The following is a 14,670-nucleotide window of genomic DNA, read 5'->3' as shown; positions in this document are numbered from 1 at the left end:
TCAATAACTTTCTTAAAAAAGTATCTGCTGCATTTCTCGCCTTCCTCTATTTCCCTTTCTTTACTCCTGAAGAGAACACCTCTACTTTTAACCTCCGCTAATTCTGACATGTCTTTCTTAACTTCCTTAATTTCTTCGTTAAAATCAAAACCCTGGCTAAGAAGATAAAAGTAACGTTGTAGCCTCTTTTGCAGTCCCACCATTCGTCTTTTTTCTTTTAATTTTTTCTTTTTCCCTGCCCATCTAAAAAAAGTCTTGGTCTTTGCCTTTACCATCTCCCACCACTGTGCTCGTGAATCATAAAAGTCTTGTAAAGTCTGCCATTGGCTGTACTGCTCCCTGTAGTATGTTGTGATCTCTGGGTCTTCCAGCAGGGAGCAGTTCAGTTTCCATATCCCTCCACCTGTCGTCACACCTGTGGGAAAAGAAAGGGTGCAAGAAAGCATAGCGTGGTCTGAAAAGAAAACGGGCATTAGTTTAGCATCCACTGGTGTAAGGTCTCGCGTAAAGATATAGTCTATACGGGAGGCTTTAGTGCCATCACCACTAAACCAGGTGAATCCTTTTTCCCCAGGATGCATGGTTCTAAAACAGTCAGTCAATTTAAAATCCTTTATAATGTTCTGTAGTAAAATTGACGTTTTATCCATTTTAAAATCCTCTCTCTCCCCTTTTCTATCATTTTTACTTAAAATGCAATTAAAATCCCCTGCTAAAATAAATGGGGTCTTTCCTAAAAGGTGGGACTGCACGTCTTCTAAAAGGTCGTTCCTTTCATTTTTATCTGTAAAAGCATACATATTTAAAATATTAAAATCATGTCCTAAGAAGGACAGATTTATTAAAAGAGCTCTCCCATCTCTCACCACTGTGCTACCCTTCACCAAGAGCTGAGGATTTTTTATTAAAATGGCTACTCCATCGGCTCTGTTAAAATTTGATCCACTCCACACAGATACATGGGGCCATTGTTCTTCCCATCTCCTATAATTGGACATAAAAGGTAAAGCACATTCTTGTAAAAGCAGGATATCGCTATTTTGGGTTTGTAAAAAGGATAAAACCATTTGAGCTCTCAACTGTGACCTCACACTTCTTACATTTAAGGTGGAGAGTGTGAGTGTCATGATAAAAACAGTTAAAAATGATAAATACAACATTTTAGAAGACATAAATAACTAAAATTTCAATTAAAAAGGATATCTGTATCTTGTGAAACCAGCTCTTCTTCTTTTCCCCTATTTGGGGAATCCGGAGATTGAAGCTGTTTCCCCCTTGAGCTAGCCCTAGGGGTTGATGTTTGGAGTTCTATTGACAAGAAAGATATTTCGTTTGGGGAACCGAGTGGGAAAAGCCGGTTCAGATCCCCTGATGAGAAGGAATCTGATCGCAATCCCACTCTATCTCTTTTCTCATTCTTCTCCTCAATGGGAGATCGGGCAATCCTTTTTTTCCCTCTCAATATAACTCCTGGAAGATCATTACTTACCTCTATCTCTTGTTTCTCCTCCACTACCTTTTCCTGTTCTTGTTCACTATCCTCCTCCTTGCTCTGTTCATTTGACTCCTTTTCTTTCTCTATTAGGGATTGGTGGAGTTCCATCTCCTCATTTCCGCCTGCTCCAATAGTGTGGTTTGGCGGGAAATTTGAAGTTTGCTCCGCCCCCCCTCTCTCCTCACCTCTGTTATCCATTTTCTCTCCACCAACCCCAGGGTTTGGCGGGAGATTTGAATTTAGCTCCACCTCCTCATTGGCCTGTTGTACTCGCTCCTCAACCGCCATTTTGTCTGATTTTACTTTGTTGGCAAACGATTTGGGGCAATCCCTGTAGAGATGAGACAAGTCTCCACAAAGATTACACTTTCTGCCATTTGGACATTCTTCAAAGGAATGTCCAATTTCTCTACACTTGTTACAAAAGAGTTTCTGGCATGCTTCAACAAGATGCCCAAACTCCCCACATCGCCGGCAGAGTTTGGGCATTCCCTGGTAGTGGATGTAGCCCCTGTTTTCTCCCAGAACTATCATTTGTGGTAAATGCCTCAGACCTTGGAAGCCCTGTGGGTCTTCCCATTGCTTAATGGGGACCCTCCAGGAACAATTCCAAATACCGTCTTCATCATAAACCTTCATAGCCTGGCCCCTTACAGTGCAAAATCTACCCAGCCATGTGCAAATGTCTTCTCCATTCACAGTCTCATTGAACATTCTAACGATAACCATTTTTTGTGTGTTATCAGTTAGTTTCTCAACTTTAAACATGGAAAACTGGGTCTTGTGTGTGTCAAAGCGCTGCCAGAACTCATTTAACAGTGCTGCATTTTTAAAACTCACATCGAAGCCTTTGTTAAAAGGCAGGGTTAGAATGCAATTTAAATCAGCAGGATTAAAACCTAGAAGTTTTTGCATAAGTTTCCTCGAAAAATCCAACCTTGACATTTCCATTAACTTTCCATCTTTTTCTAAAAAAAGGAACCTAGTGCTGTGGTGCCTCCGCATGCCGGCACGAGCAGCCGACATGTTGGAGGCACCGACAGCTAAAAGGAATCAAACAAACTAAAAAATTACCACAGCAATAAAAACAACGTAAAACAGGAAATAACTTACCTTAAGACCAGTTTCTCAATAAAAAAAACTCCTCCTAAAAAACAAGCACAACACAATATGAAAGACAATAAATAGTAAAAAAAGTATGCCAGATGCAATACAATATACCTCTCGGAAGGTGTAGGACGTGCTATGGTAGAGCACAACCTAAAAACCTCCAAGAGGCGATCGCAGTCTCTTCCTTTAAGCCAGACACTTGATCTTAGCCAAAAGGCCGAGAAGCGATGCTGCTAAGACGCAGCAGGGAGGAAGCCGGACACGGCGATGCCCATCTCGGCTTTGGTAAGTTTTGGGAGACCTAAAAACGCTGGGGGATGGTACCCTGATAGCACACATACATCTAGGAGACGTCTATTTGACATATGAATTTACATCTGCAAGATGTAGTTTTAAGGCTGTTTGCTCATCTGCAATACGTCTATTGGACGTCTCCTTTTAGCAGTGTTTGGAAGGTTACTTTGGAAATGTAATAGGTTACAGATTACAAGTTACCCTGTTTAAAATGTTATAGTAGTATAACTTTTTCAATTACTTTATTAAAGTAATGTAACTAATTACTTTTGAGTACTTTTAGATTACTTTTCTAAATTTGTGAAAATTAAATAATAATAAATAAAAACATATACATCAACTCAAATACAGTTATCTAATAAGCATGTGTCATTCCTGTATAATAAACTCCTGAAACATTGGTGTTTTTTTAAACTGCTGTCTCTTTGTATATGATATGATAGGTAAAATGCATGACGTGACACAGAGCAGTTCTAGAAATGATGTTTATGTGCTCATGTACTCCTATATTGAGGCGGCAGAGGCTGACAACACTGCAAGCTTCAGTAGGCCTATTTGTATTAAATGAAACTGCATGTTTTTGCCATTAATTTACAGGAAGGGCGGACTGGGATAAAAATTCTTAAAAAATTCTGAAAGGCGTATTCAGACGTTTGTAGATGGCAGATGCTTTCCAGATCAACAGTTCTTTAATGTGCTCATGTACTCCTATATTGAGGCGGCAGAGGCTGACAACACTGCAAGCTTCAGTAGGCCTATTTGTATTAAATGAAACTGCATGTTTTTGCCATTAATTTACAGGAAGGGCGGACTGGGAAAAACAAAAAATTCTGTTAAAATTCTGGAAATTATTAGGGCGTATGTCTCAGAACAGTCAGTGCAATTTGGGAAAGAAATCAGTGAAATCTGTATGTGGATGTGTGTAAATATTCAAATGTAATTGCCTTTGTAATCGTTAAAAAATTTCATAAGTAACTTTAATTTAATTACTAATTTTTTCTTCGTAACTGTAACTAATTACAGTTACATTCATTTTGTAATTAAATTACGTAATGCTGTTACATGTAACTAGTTACTCCCAACACTGCCTTTTAGATGTCAGATAGATGTCAATTAGATGTCTTTTAGATGTTTATGATTTAAAAGGTATATAAAACTGACATCTGAAAGGCGTATGTCAGACGTTTGTAGATGGCAGATGCTTTCCAGATCAACAGTTCTTTAACAGACATCTTGCAGACGTAAGTGTGCTATCTGGGTAGTACCCTCCCCTGTCTACAACGTCACCGGGCCTCGTCCCGATCGGCCTGACGGAAAGTACGGCATGGCTCGTAACTCCCAAACGGTTGGTCGCAGAGCCACGTGCCTTATGACACCGGAATCCTTGGCTCGAGCCGAACGAGACGCAGGTCTCAGATTGGCCCGTCGCTCTGACGAAATTTTCGGGTATTTTGGATTTTGTCGAAAACCTTCTTTTGCAACCTGGCGCCAGGTATTTGGCCCAGTCCCACCCAAATCAGCACAGAAAGCTTCTCTGGAGTCTGAGTGTCAATAATCATCCAAAAATAGAGGAAATTTCCATTCACCTTGGCGAGGGGACCTCAAAACGTGCTAAGGTGGCGTGTCCGAGGTGGCTCGAATGGCTATAACTCCAGGAAGGAGTGAGATCCCTTCACCCAAATCGGCACACCTGTGCAGGGGCTCAGTCCGAGGCCAGGCGAAAAGGGACGCGGCGACAGGCCACTAGGTGGCGCCGTAAGCTGAAAAATAGGGAAAATGTAATGTAAATGGACAATCAAACAAAGATGAAAACACCTGCAACACTGCGGGATGGTAGTACCCTCCCCTGTCTGCAACTTCACCGGGCCTTGTCCCGATCGGCCTGACGGTGGAACTGCAGCGACGGAAAGTACGGCATCGCTCGTAACTCCCAAACGGTTGGTCGCAGAGCCACGTGCCTTATGTCACCGGAATCCTTGGCTCGAGCCGAACGAGACGCAGGTCTCAGATTGGCCCGTCGCTCTGACGAAATTTTCGGGTATTTTGGATTTTGTCGAAAACCTTCTTTTGCAACCTGGCGCCAGGTATTTGGCCCAGTCCCACCCAAATCAGCACAGAAAGCTTCTCTGGAGTCTGAGTGTCAATAATCATCCAAAAATAGAGGAAATTTCCATTCACCTTGGCGAGGGGACCTCAAAGCGTGCTAAGGTGGCGTGTCCGAGGTGGCTCGAATGGCTATAACTCCAGGAAGGAGTGAGATCCCTTCACCCAAATCGGCACACCTGTGCAGGGGCTCAGTCCGAGGCCAGGTGAAAAAGGGCGCGGCGACAGGCCACTAGGTGTCGCTGTAAGCGACAACAAAATTAATACGAATCGAAAAAAAGGACAACCAAACAACATGGAGACAGTTACAGCTAGGCTGCAGTCAGTCCAATCTACTTTCAAAGTAAGGTCTGCGCTATGTTCGAACTAAACTACCCACCAGGGTCCGATTTTTCAAGAGCGCAAGTGACTTTGTTTCACAGGCGCACAACACAAATCTCGCATGTGACAGAACTCCCCATTCTGAAAGGAAAATAAATAAAAAACTGTAAAAACCTCTTCTGCTTTGTTTCACCAACAATTTCAGGGGAGAGCGCGAACGCAGTCCCCCCACTACCATAAATTATGCAGTCGAGATTCCCGCATTTGGGGAATTCGCAGGGGTCAGCATGGCCGGAGTGCAATGGACAAGCCTCGCCTGGTGAACCGCCTTCTTGATCATGGTGTCTCCCCTGCCAGGTAAGTATGAAGGCCCCAGGCGGTCAGCCAGAGGTGTGATTTGCATCTCTACCATCCTCACCAACGGTTAGCCCTCCGCCCCCCTCCAGGAAAGGAAGGACGGGTGCCTTCCGTTACTGGCCTGGAAACTGCCAAGCTCATGGGCCGGTGCTTCCCAACGCCAGTTTTAGATGACTCTCTTTAAACAAACACACCTGATTCGATGCGTCACCTCGTCTGTGAAAGAACTTCAAGACCTCAGGTGGGTGCATCGTTAGTGGAAGAGTCCAAGACCCCAGGTGGACACATCAGGAAAAAAGTTTGCAATAAACCACAGCATCTGCAACGGCAGCTCTCATTCCTTGTTCTGCTATTCGACACAATAAATGGCAATCCCCAAAAAGGGAAAGCACACCGTTCCTGGAGACACTGCAATACCAGGCCGATGCATGGAGTGGACGGAGCAAGCCCCGGCTCCAGCTCCGTGATCTAAAAATCCATTTAATATGTAGTCCCCGGATGGGGGACGTATCAGATATTTAAACTGATAAGAACAGATTTTTTTCTTTCGAAAAAAGTTTTATTGTCACCATTTACATTTTTTCCATTTGCATTTTTTCTTTTTCCCACAACATTTTCTTTTTAATCACACATTAAAACAAGCAATATAATATATAATAAATACACATGGTAAAATGAAATAAACAATCATTTTTAAAAAAGCATCTGATTAAAACCCACAGTGTTTTGCTTGTTTTTAAAAGTCCATTATTGAGGTGTGTTTAAAAAGGTGCGGTCAGTTCCAAAAGTAAAATACAAATTTTAAAAAAAGCAAACAAGCCTGGGTCATCACCCCACTCTCCAGAACAGGGACATGAGATGCTACTTTATGGACTCAGCGGAGATCCCCTCTCCTCCGGCCCGCTGGCCCGCTGTTCCCGTAGCCAGAGTGGTGAGGGTGCATCTACGGGCGGCCAGGGTCGGTGCCTGCCGGGACCCTCTCCGTGCGACCCGGCCCCCGTCCGAATATCGTCGTCCCGGTTACCCTGCAGCATTGATGTTACCTTTAGCTCGCATGCATGGAGGGTTACCGTAACGCGCTTCCCCACCAGCAGGTTTCTGGTGGCCCAGATGGCATCCTTGATGACGTTGAGGGTGAGCCAGAGCGAGGTAAATTTCTGTGCCGTCAAGTCCTTCAAGCCCCGGCCCACCCCAAGGATGGCGAGCTGGTACCCCGAACTGGGCCCCACCCGCTGGTAGGCACGGGAAATACAGGGGGCCGGTCTTGGCCCACAGGTCCGCGCAGTGCTGCACTCCCAGAGCAGGTGGTGGACGGTCTCCGGGGAATTGCAGCCGGACCGCGGGCAGATGGGGTTTTTGGCCATGCCTCTGGAGTGCATAACCGCCCTGACCGGGAGGATCTCATGAGCCACCATCCACGATAAGTCCTTGTGCCTGTTCTGGAGAGCGGGGTGAGCCGCGTTCCGCCAAACCTGTTTGGCCTCACTTGGTGTGAGGCCCGGAACTGGACTCACCGGTTCCCGGTCCTGCACAACAGAGATGAGAGACTTGTGTTGAGTTTAAAATGGTGACATCTTCACTCTCTAAAAGGTATTTCTTTAAAAACTTTTTTATAAAACTGTACTCTTTGGGCAAGTTAAAAGACACTGGGGTTTTCAAGTCCACTGGTAAAATTTCAGTGTTCGTAGGTAAGACCCCATCCAAAATCGCGCCATTGCAGCCGTCTTGTTTTCTTTGGATGGGGTCGTGGCATAACTAATGTGCAGGGCGGTGAAGCGGCTGCCTAAAAACAGGTGGGGGTCTGGGAGGCCTTTTCCACCGTTCTCCGGCCTTTTCTTGATGGTCTCCCTCTTCAGGCGCTCCCACTTGGACCCCCACAGGAAGTAAAACACCGCCCTCTCCAGTTTCCCCAGGAACCACCGAGGGGGGCTAAAAACAGAACAGACAAGTAAAATCAGAGGTAAAATCACAGATTTAAAAATTAAAACCTTGCCTTCCATCGTCATCTGTCTTAGTCCCCAAAACCCCAGTCTTTTCCTAACTTTCCCTAACAAGTCAGTCCAGTTTTCCCGTCCACCCCCGTCTTTATCAAATTTAATGCCTAAAATCTTAAAATCGTTGTCTTTAAAAACCAAATCAAGTCCTCCTGTGTCCACGTCTCCCCACGGCCCGAAGAGCTGGGCCTCGGACTTGTTTCTATTGAGTTTGGCGCCCGAGGCCCGACCGTACCAGTCAGTCAAGTCCAGTGCTCTTCGTATTGATAAAACGTCTGTGGCTAAAAGAGTTACGTCATCCATATATAAACACAGGTCGCCGTCAGTCCCCCCGTCCCAGGAACGTCCAGTCCTTTGATCCATTTGTCCCTTCTCAAGATCTGTGCCAGTGGCTCGATGCAAGCCACATACAGAAGAGGAGATAAAGGACATCCCTGACGGACACCACTGTGTATGTCCACAGCTTTGGAAAGATGCCCATTTATTAGAATTTTGCTGACTATTCCCTTGTACAGCAGTCCCACCCAGGCTATAAACCTCTTTGGAAGCCCCATTTTCTCCAGAACCTGGAAGAGGTACTGGTGCGAGACTCGATCAAATGCTTTTTCAAAATCTAAATTTAGGACTACTAGCCGAATATTTCTGTCTCTCGCGTAACAGATGGCGTCTCTAATCAGCACTAGGTTGTCTGTTATCTTTCTTCCGGGCACAGCACAAGCTTGATCCGGGTGGATCACGTCCTCTAAAACAGTCGACATGCGTGTTGCTAAAATCTTACTAAAAAGTTTACAATCAAAATTTAAAAGCGTGATTGGTCGCCAGTTTTTCAAGTCAGTCTTGTCTCCTTTCTTATATAATAATGAAACTATCCCTACTCTAAAGCTGTCAGGAAGTCTGTCAAGAGTCTCAAATTCTTTAAAAACGGTCAACAGTTCGTGTGCTAAAATGTCCCAGAAAGTCAGATAAAATTCAAAGGGAAGTCCGTCAATGCCAGGGGACTTCCCTTTTTTAAAATGTTTTAAAGCTTTCTGAATTTCTAAAACTGTAAAATCCTGGGATAAAAGCACATCTGGGCTCTTTACCTTTTTATTTAAAAAGGTTAAAACTTCCTCTAAAACCCCATTATGAGCCTCTTTTGCACTATATAAATTATTATAAAAGTTTTCAGTTTCATTTAAAATCTCTTTTGTGCCGCTTGCTTCCCTCCCGGTAAAAGTCTTCAAAGCAGAGATTGACCCACCCCGTGTAATAATTTTTTTAAAAAAGTATCTTGTGCATTTCTCCCCTTCTTCTATTTCTCTTTCTTTACATCTTAAAATAACACCCCTACTCTGAACTTCGAATAAAACTGACATTTCTTTCTTGACTTCTTTTATCTCTTCTGTAAAATCCAATCCACTGTTTAAAAGGTTAAAATATCTCTGCAGTCTTTTTTGCAGCCCCATCATGTGTCTTCTTTCCCTGTTCTTTTTCCTTTTCCCTATATTTCTAAAAAACTGTCTTGTCCGGTCCTTAACCACTTCCCACCACTGTGCACGTGTATCATAAAAGTCTTGGAGGGTCTGCCATTGGCTGAACTGCTCCCTATACTCTCTAACCACTTCTTCATCCTCTAATAGGGAACAGTTCAGCTTCCACAGCCCTCCTCCTACCGTCACACCCATGGAAAGTGAAAGGGTGCAAGACAGTATCATGTGATCAGAAAAAAAGGGAGGGGTCAATGTTGCATCGGTTGGCGGGCAGTCCCTTGTAAAAACATAGTCAATTCGAGAGGCTCTGGTGCCATCACCACTGAACCAGGTGAAGCCCTCCACTCTTTGATGCAGTTGTTTAAAACAGTCAACTAACTTAAAATCCTTGACTAAATTTTGCAATAAAACCGATGTCTTATCGACCTTAAAATCTTCTCCTACTCTCTTCCTATCTGTTTTGGATAAAACACAGTTAAAATCCCCTGCTACTATTAGGGGAGCCCTGCCTAACATGTGGGGCTGCAGGTCTTCTAAAAGCTCATATCTGTCATTTTTTTCTGTAAAACCATACACATTAAGAACCTTAAAATCCCTCCCTAAAAAAGTCAGGTTTGCTAAAAGAGCCCGCCCTTCCCTCACCACAGTGCTATCCTTCACCGTGATGTTTGAATTGTTGATTAAAATAGCGACACCGTCATTTTTGTTGAAGTTGGAGCCACTCCATATTGAGGGCCCCATGGTCCACATCTCCTCCAACTTTCTGTAACTATTTAAAAAGGGCAGAGCACACTCTTGCAGTAAAAACAAGTCTGACTTAAAACACTTTAAAAAGGATAAAATGCTCTGTGCTCGTAAGGTGGACCTCACACTTCTTACATTAATGGTAGAGATAGTGAGGGCCATGAGCAGTATGGTTAAAACAGTATGAGACATTTAAACAGAAGACAAAAAGACTACAAAAATATACTTAAAATCATGTTTTATCTTGTTTCACCTGCCCTTCCTTTCTCACAGATGAACTGGGTCCTGGAGAGCAGGTGCTCGACGCCTCGGGTGCTACAGAGAAATCCTCTTGTAACTCCCTAGGCGACGATGTTCTTAGCTTGATGTGCAAAAAAGATACCTCATTTGGGGACTCTAGGGGCCACATGCGTTCTTGATCTTCCAAATCGGAACTATCAAGCCGCTCTGCTGCCCTAGCTTTTTTCTCCTCGGTTTCCACCAGAGGAGATCCCGCAGGTCTTTTTTGCACTTGAGCATTTGGGAGTGAACACTCAAATCACTCCCACTGGATTCCTGTACCAACTCTGACACCGTTTGTAGGGAGGAGCTTGTTTCTCCCTCGGTCACTTCTCCTTCCGTGCCTTTTTCCATTTCAATATCTGACTCCGCCCCTATGGCCGCCCCACTTCCTCCTTCCTGCCCAATCCCTGAGGCTGGCTGGGAATTTGAAATTCCCGCCAAAACCTCAGGGACCGCCTCCTCTTTCCTTTCTTCGTTTGTTTGGTGCCAATGTGGGGCGGCCATTTTGAGCTTGTTGGCAAAACTTTTAGGGCAATCTCTGTAGAGGTGGTTTGAATCTCCACAAAGATTGCACCGCCTGCCATTGGTACACTGTTCAAACCCGTGACCAATTTCTTTGCACTTCCCACAAACTAATTCTTGGCATACATCGGCTAAGTGACCAAATTTCCCACATTTCCGACATAACTTAGGCATACCCTGGTAATGAATGTAGCCTCTGTTCTCTCCAAGCACAATCATGGAGGGCAGATGTTTCAGGCCCTGGTAGCCCCCAGCGTCCTCCCATTGTTTAATGGGGATTCGCCAGGAGCATGTCCAGATACCATCTTCATCTAGCACCTTGACTGGCTGGCCTCGAACAGTGCAAAATCTACCCAGCCACACACATATATCTTCACCAGTCACAGTTTCATTGAACATTCTGACAATCACAGTTTTAAGTGTGTTGTCAGAAAGTTTCTCCACCATAAACATAGAGAACTGGGATTTAACAGATTCAAACCTTTGCCAAAACTCACTTAGCAGGGAAGCAGTCTTAAAACTCAAATCAAAACCTTTGTTCAGAGGCAGAGTCATCAAACAATTCAGGTCTTCAGGCTTAAAATGTAAGGTCTTTTGAACAAGCTTTCTGGAAAAGTCCATGCGGGACATACCCAGAAGCTTTCCATCGACCTCCTTGAATATAAAACGCACGCTGTGGTGCCTCCGCATGCCGGCACGAGCAGCCGACATGGTGGAGGCACCACCAGCACGCAGCGGCTAAAACAAAGAATAAATTAACTAAATAAATTAGATAAAACCTTCTTACCTTAAAAACAAGTAGATTCTCCGCAAAACGAGTCGTCTCCAATTAAAAGCCGCTTGTCAATTTACCTCTTGGAGGATAGAGGACTCGTGCCACAAGCCACACACGAGCCTAAAGGTCCACCTAGAGGCGATCGCTGTCTCAACCGTCCGACCAGACCACGTGATCTTAGCCAAAAGGCCGAGAAGCGAATTTAAACAAACACACCTGATTCGATGCGTCACCTCGTCTGTGAAAGACTTCAAGACCTCAGGTGGGTGCATCGTTAGTGGAAGAGTCCAAGACCCCAGGTGGACACATCAGGAAAAAAGTTTGCAATAAACCACAGCATCTGCAATGGCAGCTCTCATTCCTTGTTCTGCTATTCGACACAATAAATGGCAATCCCCAAAAAGGGAAAGCACACCGTTCCTGGAGACACTGCAATACCAGGCCGATGCATGGAGTGGACGGAGCAAGCCCCGGCTCCAGCTCCGTGATCTAAAAATCCATTTAATATGTAGTCCCCGGATGGGGGACGTATCAGATATTAAACTGATAAGAACAGATTTTTTTTTTTTCGAAAAAGTTTTATTGTCACCATTTACATTTTTTCCATTTGCATTTTTTTTTTTTTTTCACACACCATTTTCTTTTTAATCACACATTAAAACAAGCAATATAATATATAATAATTACACATGGTAAAATGAAAGAAACAATCATTGTTAAAAAGCATTTGATTAAAACCACAGTGTTTTGCTTGTTTTTAAAAGTCCATTATTGAGGTGTGTTTAAAAGGTGCGGTCAGTTCCAAAAGTAAAATACAAATTTTAAAAAAAGCAAACAAGCCTCGTATATATATATATATATATATATGTTAATAAAACCTATTTCATGATAAAACACAATAAAAAACACCAATTAAAAATCATCTGTTGTGCAAGACCGGGGGTGAGTCCTTATCAAGTGGGTCATCACCCCACTCTCCAGAACAGGGACATGAGATGCTACTTTATGGACTCAGCGGAGATCCCCTCTCCTCCGGCCCGCTGGCCCGCTGTTCCCGTAGCCAGAGTGGTGAGGGTGCATCTACGGGCGGCCAGGGTCGGTGCCTGCCGGGACCCTCTCCGTGCGACCCCGGCCCCCCCGTCCGAATATCGTCGTCCGGTACCCCTGCAGCATTGATGTTACCTTTAGCTCGCATGCATGGAGGGTTACCGTAACGCGCTTCCCCACCAGCAGGTTTCTGGTGGCCCAGATGGCATCCTTGATGACGTTGAGGGTGAGCCAGAGCGAGGTAAATTTCTGTGCCGTCAAGTCCTTCAAGCCCCGGCCCACCCCAAGGATGGCGAGCTGGTACCCGAACTGGGCCCCACCCGCTGGTAGGCACGGGAAATACAGGGGGCCGGTCTTGGCCCACAGGTCCCGCGCAGTGCTGCACTCCCAGAGCAGGTGGTGGACGGTCTCCGGGGAATTGCAGCCGGACCGCGGGCAGATGGGGTTTTTGGCCATGCCTCTGGAGTGCATAACCGCCCTGACCGGGAGGATCTCATGAGCCACCATCCACGATAAGTCCTTGTGCCTGTTCTGGAGAGCGGGGTGAGCCGCGTTCCGCCAAACTTGTTTGGCCTCACTTGGTGTGAGGCCCGGAACTGGACTCACCGGTTCCCGGTCCTGCACAACAGAGATGAGAGACTTGTGTTGAGTTAAAATGGTGACATCTTCACTCTCTAAAAGGTATTTCTTTAAAAACTTTTTTATAAAACTGTACTCTTTGGGCAAGTTAAAAGACACTGGGGTTTTCAAGTCCACTGGTAAAATTTTCAGTGTTCGTAGGTAAGACCCCATCCAAAATCGCGCCATTGCAGCCGTCTTGTTTTCTTTGGATGGGGTCGTGGCATAACTAATGTGCAGGGCGGTGAAGCGGCTGCCTAAAAACAGGTGGGGGTCTGGGAGGCCTTTTCCACCGTTCTCCGGCCTTTTCTTGATTGTCTCCCTCTTCAGGCGCTCCCACTTGGACCCCCACAGGAAGTAAAACACCGCCCTCTCCAGTTTCCCCAGGAACCACCGAGGGGGGCTAAAAACAGAACAGACAAGTAAAATCAGAGGTAAAATCACAGATTTAAAAATTAAAACCTTGCCTTCCATCGTCATCTGTCTTAGTCCCCAAAACCCCAGTCTTTTCCTAACTTTCCCTAACAAGTCAGTCCAGTTTTCCTGTCCACCCCCGTCTTTATCAAATTTAACGCCTAAAATCTTAAAATCGTTGTCTTTAAAAACCAAATCAAGTCCTCCTGTGTCCACGTCTCCCCACGGCCCGAAGAGCTGGGCCTCGGACTTGTTTCTATTGAGTTTGGCGCCCGAGGCCCGACCGTACCAGTCAGTCAAGTCCAGTGCTCTTCGTATTGATAAAACGTCTGTGGCTAAAAGAGTTACGTCGTCCATATATAAAACACAGGTCGCCGTCAGTCCCCCCGTCCCAGGAACGTCCAGTCCTTTGATCCATTTGTCCCTTCTCAAGATCTGTGCCAGTGGCTCGATGCAAGCCACATACAGAAGAGGAGATAAAGGACATCCCTGACGGACACCACTGTGTATGTCCACAGCTTTGGAAAGATGCCCATTTATTAGAATTTTGCTGACTATTCCCTTGTACAGCAGTCCCACCCAGGCTATAAACCTCTTTGGAAACCCCATTTTCTCCAGAACCTGGAAGAGGTACTGGTGCGAGACTCGATCAAATGCTTTTTCAAAATCTAAATTTAGGACTACTAGCCGAATATTTCTGTCTCTCGCGTAACAGATGGCGTCTCTAATCAGCACTAGGTTGTCTGTTATATTTCTTCCGGGCACAGCACAAGCTTGATCCGGGTGGATCACGTCCTCTAAAACAGTCGACATGCGTGTTGCTAAAATCTTACTAAAAAGTTTACAATCAAAATTTAAAAGCGTGATTGGTCGCCAGTTTTTCAAGTCAGTCTTGTCTCCTTTCTTATGTAATAATGAAACTATCCCTACTCTAAAGCTGTCAGGAAGTCTGTCAAGAGTCTCAAATTCTTTAAAAACGGTCAACAGTTCGTGTGCTAAAATGTCCCAGAAAGTCAGATAAAATTCAAAGGGAAGTCCGTCAATGCCAGGGGACTTCCCTTTTTTAAAATGTTTTAAAGCTTTCTGAATTTCTAAAACTGTAAAATCCTGGGATAAAAGCACATC

At 44.8% G+C, this 14,670-nt stretch overlaps 1 non-coding gene and 2 pseudogenes across 1 annotated transcript; all 3 read right to left on the bottom strand.

The window, feature by feature from the left end:
- Window positions 1-5,525: 5,525 nt before the first annotated feature.
- Window positions 5,526-5,688, bottom strand: LOC113082929 (U1 spliceosomal RNA). The gene has a single exon (XR_003282986.1). It is a non-coding gene; the product is annotated as a U1 spliceosomal RNA (small nuclear RNA).
- A 375-nt stretch (window positions 5,689-6,063) lies between these two features.
- LOC113082938 (uncharacterized) lies at window positions 6,064-6,241 on the bottom strand (annotated as a pseudogene).
- Window positions 6,242-11,870: 5,629 nt separating this feature from the next.
- On the bottom strand, window positions 11,871-12,047 carry LOC113082931 (uncharacterized; annotated as a pseudogene).
- Window positions 12,048-14,670: the final 2,623 nt, after the last annotated feature.

The sequence above is a fragment of the Carassius auratus genome, unplaced genomic scaffold (assembly GCF_003368295.1).
Source record: "Carassius auratus strain Wakin unplaced genomic scaffold, ASM336829v1 scaf_tig00037207, whole genome shotgun sequence".
In the NCBI taxonomy this organism is placed as follows: domain Eukaryota; kingdom Metazoa; phylum Chordata; class Actinopteri; order Cypriniformes; family Cyprinidae; genus Carassius; species Carassius auratus.
The sequence above is the reverse complement of the archived record's forward strand: the minus strand, read 5'-3'. Positions and strand labels throughout refer to the sequence as shown.